At 43.6% G+C, this 6,094-nt stretch overlaps 1 protein-coding gene across 1 annotated transcript in view; it reads right to left on the reverse strand.

Moving 5' to 3' along the window:
• The window catches only part of ADAMTS9 (ADAM metallopeptidase with thrombospondin type 1 motif 9), a 276,312-nt gene that overhangs the window by 29,859 nt on the left and 240,359 nt on the right, over nt 1–6,094 (reverse strand). The gene's annotated exons all lie outside the window — the stretch shown is intronic.

The raw sequence follows: 6,094 nt of genomic DNA on the forward strand, positions 1-6,094 counted from the left end.
GTAATATTAAGCCTAGTGGCCAATGTAAAAATTGCAAGATTTCCGTTTTGTTTTTTTTCACTATAACATAATAAAATTGAAAAGAAAAACCCTTACATTTATTTACTATGTCCTAATAGTCAATAGACATGTGGCATGTAAGGGAACACCAGAATGTATTTGTATCTGTATTGTAATTGTATTGTATTCCCTAGTCCATATTTAATTGATTACCCCCCCGTCCATATTTAATTGATTACCCCCCCGTCCATATTTAATTGATCACCCCCGTCCATATTTAAATTGATTCCCCTGAACACCCCCGTCCATATTTAACTGATCCCTCTGACCACATTAAATTGACCCCCCCGTCCTCATTTAATTGATCCCCGACCACCCCCCGTCCATATTAAAGTGATCCCCCTGACCACATTTAAATGATTGACCCCCCCAGCCCATAATTGATTGATCCCCCTTGTCCTATTTAATAGATTCCCCTTGTCCACTTTTACTCATCCCCAGTCCCTATCGATTTGCCTTATCCCCCACCATATTTAATTAACCCCTGTCCATAATTAATTGATTGATTCCCCAGACCACAATTAATTATTTCCCCAGTCGATATTTATTGATATTATTGATACTTATTGATCCCCAGTCCTTAGTTAATTGACCCACCGTCCATACCTATTTATTTGCTTTACCCCCCATCCTATTTAATTAAACCCCCTGTCCATAATTAATTGATTGATTCCCTAGTCCACAATTAATTATTTCCCCAGTCCATACTTATTGATCCCAGTCCATAGTTAATTGACACACCATCCATACTTAATTAATCCACCTGACCCACTCAGCTGATCCCCCGTCCATACTTAATTGATACTTAATTGATCCCCCGTCCATACTTAACTGATCCCGCGCCGATATCTAATCGATACACTTGCACATCCCTAATTGATCCCCGTCCATACACCTATATATAAATAATTGTGTTTTGTACTTGTAAATATATACTGACTGTATCCCCATATTTAGAATGACGTCCATGTTGGCCGGAGCCGTGCAGTGTACATCTTGCGCAATGTATGCATTCCCTGAGCTACCGCTCAGGGATCCATACTGCTGCGAGAGATGTGAGCATATCGTGCACTTGGAAGCCCAAATCCTGGATCTAAGTGCTCAGATAGCGGTACTGAGGAGCATCGACAACATGGAACGGAGTTTGCTGCTCACCGAGCAGACACTCAATGGGTCAACACTGGGGGTGGAGCTTAGTGGGGAAGCGCAGGCTGAACAGGCAGGGAGCTGGGTAACAGTTAGAAGGGATAGAGGGAAGAAGTATAGGAAGGCTGGTTCAGAACCGGCATTATTGGAGCACGACAGATCCTCTGACCGCCGGGGGAGTGTATGCTCCAGTAATGAGGGGGAGGGGGGAAGTGTAGGGCAGGCTAGACAGGTCCTGGTAGTGGGTGACTCTATTATTAGGGGGACAGACAGGGCAATCTGTCACAAAGACCGGGATCGCCGAACGGTGTGCTGCCTCCCTGGCGCTCGAGTCCGGCACATCGCGGATCGGGTTGACAGGTTACTGGGTGGGGCTGGCGAAGACCCAGCGGTCATGGTCCACATTGGCACCAATGACAAAGTGAGTGGTAGATGGAGGGTCCTTAAAAATGATTTCAGGGATCTAGGTAGGAAGCTTAGGGCAAGGACCTCCAAGGTAGTTTTCTCAGAAATACTACCAATCCCGCGAGCCACACAGGAGCGCCAACGGGAGGTTAGGGAGGTGAATAAGTGGCTAAAGAGTTGGTGCAAGGCAGAAGGGTTTGGGTTCATGGAGAACTGGGCCGACTTCGCTGTCGGCTACAGGCTCTACCGTAGGGACGGGCTGCACCTCAATGGGGAGGGTGCAGCGGTGCTGGGGAAGAAGATGGCTAATAGGTTGGAGGAGTTTTTAAACTAGAGACGGGGGGGGGAAACCAAGGAAATAGGTGGGATGTGAGGCAAGCAAGGGGGAAGGGGAGAAGTGAATATAATGAGGGTGGAGAGGGGGGTGGGGATAGTACAGTTAGATCGTTAGAGAAGAATAGGATGCTAAATAACCCCAAAGTTTTATCTTGCATGCTGACCAACGCAAGAAGCCTGACCAATAAGGCGGATGAGCTGCGGGCGCTTATATCGGAGGAGAGGTATGACATCGTAGGTATAACAGAGACTTGGCTAGACGATAGCTACGACTGGGCGGTAAATTTAACAGATTATAGTTTATTTAGAAGGGACCGGAAACAGGGGAAGGGCGGAGGAGTCTGCTTATATGTAAAGTCACGTCTAAAGCCCAGACTAAGGGAAGATATAGGAGAGGGAGAAGAGGGGGTCGAGTCCATGTGGGTAGAGATAGAGGGGGCAAAAAATAATAATAAAATATTACTGGGGGTCTCCTATAAGCCACCCAATATAACAGAGGAGAATGAGAAACTGCTATTAGGACAAATAGACAAAGTAGCAAAACATAATGAGGTGATTGTAATGGGGGACTTCAACTACCCGGATATTGACTGGGAAACAGAAACCTGTAGATCGCAGAAAGGAAAAAGGTTCTTGACAAATATTAAGGATAATTATCTCTCCCAACTAGTGCAGGAACCAACGAGAGGGAAGGCCGTGTTGGACTTAATATTGACTAATAGGCCTGATAGAATAACTGAGGTACAGATAGGGGGGCACCTAGGTAATAGTGATCATAATATTATCGACTTCAAAATGCCCTTCAGTAGGGTTATCAATAAGGGAACAACTAAAACATTAAACTTTAGGAGGGTGAAGTTTGATCAGCTGAAAGAAAACCTTCAACTTATTGACTGGGACAAAGTTCTTAATCAAGGAAATACGAATAGTAAATGGGAAACCTTCAAAAGAATTCTGAATACTCAGTGCGAGAGATATATACCGTATGGGAATAAAAGGGCCAGAAATAAGAGGAAACCAATATGGTTGAACAAGAACGTAAAAGGGGCGTTAAATAGCAAAAAAGAGGCATTCAAGAGATTAAAACAGGAAAACAGTAAGGAGGCACTAATGTGTTATAAGGAAAAAACGAGAACCTGCAAAAAACAAATAAAAATAGCGAAGGAGGAAACAGAGAGACGTATTGCTAGGGAAAGTAGATCAAATCCCAAACTGTTCTTTACGTATATAAATAGTAAAAGGATTAAATCGGATAATATTGGACCGATAAAAAGTGAGGAAGGCAAAATCATAGAGAAAGATGAGGATAAAGCTAATCTATTAAATACATTTTTTTCGTCAACTTTCACAAAGGAAAAAGAACTAACAGGAAAAATGAGAAGTGACAAACTTAATCCTCCACTAAGTATGACAAATCTAACCCAAGCTGGGGTACAGAAACGCCTCAGTAACATTAAAATAAACAAATCACCAGGACCTGATGGCATACACCCACGGGTACTAAGGGAACTAAGTAATGTGATAGACAGACCGTTATATCTTATATTTAAGGACTCTGTTGAGACTGGGTCTGTACCACTTGATTGGGGACAGGCGAATGTAGTGCCAATATTCAAAAAGGGAGCGAAAAGTGACGCCGGGAACTATCGGCCGGTGAGTCTGACGTCCGTTGTGGGCAAAATTTTTGAAGGCTTTATTAAAGAGGCAATTACGGAGCATCTTGATGCTAATAATCTATTAACCCCGAACCAACATGGATTCATGGAATCGCTCCTGCCAAACAAACCTGATTGACTTCTATGAGGAGGTTAGCTCTCGAGTAGATCAGGGGGAACCAGTGGATGTCGTGTATCTCGACTTCTCAAAAGCGTTCGATAGCGTGCCACATAATAGGTTGGTATACAAAATGAGAATGATTGGGCTGGGGGAAAATGTCTGCAAGTGGGTAGCTAACTGGCTAAAGGATAGAAGGCAGAGGGTGGTTATAAATGGAATATACTCAGATTGGGTAAGCGTCACTAGTGGGGTACCACAGGGGTCTGTACTAGGCCCAATGTTATTTAATATCTTTATTAACGACATAGTCAACGGGATAAATAGTAAAATATCAATATTTGCAGATGACACAAAGTTATGTAAAACAATTAATACAAAAGAGGACAGTGCAGACCTACAGAGGGATTTGGATAAGCTGGGTAGGTGGAGCATTAAATGGCAAATGAGGTTTAACGAGGAGAAATGTAAGGTCATACATATGGGAAGGAAAAATGGAAGTCACCAATACTCACTGAATGGGAAATCATTGGGGAATTCAGAGATGGAGAAGGACTTGGGCATCTTGATTGATAGCAAACTAAATTGGAGTGCCCAAAGTCAGGCCGCTGCTGTAAGGGCAAACAGGGTAATGGGATGTATCAGAAGAGGTATAGCTGCAAAGGAGGAGAACATTGTTCTTCCACTGTACAAAGCACTGGTCAGACCACACTTGGAATACTGTGCTCAGTAATGGCCCCCAATATATAGAAAGGATATAAATGAGCTTGAAAAGGTACAAAGGAGGGCAACAAAATTAATAAGGGGAATGGAGGGACTGCAATACCCAGAGAGGTTGGCAAAACTAGGACTATTCAGCCTGGAAAAGAGAAGGTTGAGGGGGGACATAATAAATGTGTACAAATATGTTAGGGGACAGTATAGAGACCTTGCCCGGGATTTGTTCAAAAGGAGGGATATTACGGTAACAAGAGGGCATTCACTAAGACTGGAAGAGAAAAGGTTTCAGCACCAGCATAGGAAGGGGTTCTTTACGGTAAGAGCAGTGAGAATATGGAATTCACTGAGTGAGGAGACGGTAATGTCGGATTCACTAAACCAGTTCAAGCGGGGACTGGATGCTTTTCTAGATACCAGGCAGATTTCAGCATATATTTAAAAATAGAATAAAATAGTAGGTTGATACAGGGATTTATTCTGACTGCTGGTTTCAGAGTCGGGAGGGAATTTTTCCTCAGGTGAAGATTGGCCAAATCATTTGGGGTTTTTGCCCTCCTCTGGATCAACTTTAGCAATTACAGAACTAACAGGTCGAACTTGATGGTCGCAAGTCTTTATTCGGCTTTACTAACTATACTATACTATAAACTATGAAAAGTACGGTAATTAAGTCCTCACCATTGTTCCTCACACTTTCTGGAACGAGCCCAAACCCTTCTCTCCTCTTTGTAGTCTCAGAATTAAATTGTTATGTTTTTTTTTTATATGGCAAAACCACAAGAACCTCTACTCCTAGATGTATAACCTGCTTGTCCGGGAGGAAAACAGCGTCTGATGTTGGATTAATTAACAAGTGCCCCCACAAGGCAGATGAAGTTACCGAGGAGCACTGACCCCTAACGAGACAAGGAATGCCCTACAAGCCTAGATCCTTATAAAGGTGCAGTCTGTGTCACTTTCAAAATCTGCCCATGCCATATCCCTTCGGACACTATTAAGGTCGCACTCTTCCCTAGCAGTATTGCTTCAAGGGGAACAAAAATGCACTAGGGAGCATGATATGGCGTCACAATACTATTACTGCAGCTCTAATGTATGAAGGTACAAGGGACTTCTGCGCACTGTTCCATTTCCAATTTTAGCGCCACCGTCCAGCTAACAGACTGAAGTTGGAAGGGATTAGAGATGAAAGAGTCAATTCGTAAATAATTAAAGTCATCACAATTTTTCCAAAAGTTTTGGATTCCACTTGCACGAATCAAGCAAAATGACATCAACCTGGCCGACATTTTGTTGCTCGTTTTTTTTGATGGCCGGGAAGGGGTTACAAAATAAAAAAATATTATACCCAACTGTCCTGGGCCCATCCCTCACCTTTCCTGCTGCCATAGCTTCCACCCGGTCTTCCGCTTGCTCCACCTGGCCATTGGATGGGTCTTCGGATCTTCTGGCACTAAGTCTCACACGGTCACATGAGGCATGACCACCATCATTGACGTGAATTAAGTGCGCCGCACCCTATTTATCTGTGTGGGGTTGAAGGTCTCGGCCTGCCTAACCATATGAGGTTTAGTCCCCACCAGAAAATCCGATGGCTGTCTGGAGAAAGAGGAGGACTAGGTGGGAAGTTGTGACAGGTGAGAGTTGGACTTAA

The sequence above is a fragment of the Phyllobates terribilis genome, unplaced genomic scaffold, assembly GCF_046119375.1.
Source record: "Phyllobates terribilis strain yellow unplaced genomic scaffold, ASM4611937v1 Scaffold_8__6_contigs__length_399053987, whole genome shotgun sequence".
Classification (NCBI taxonomy): Eukaryota; Metazoa; Chordata; class Amphibia; order Anura; family Dendrobatidae; genus Phyllobates; species Phyllobates terribilis.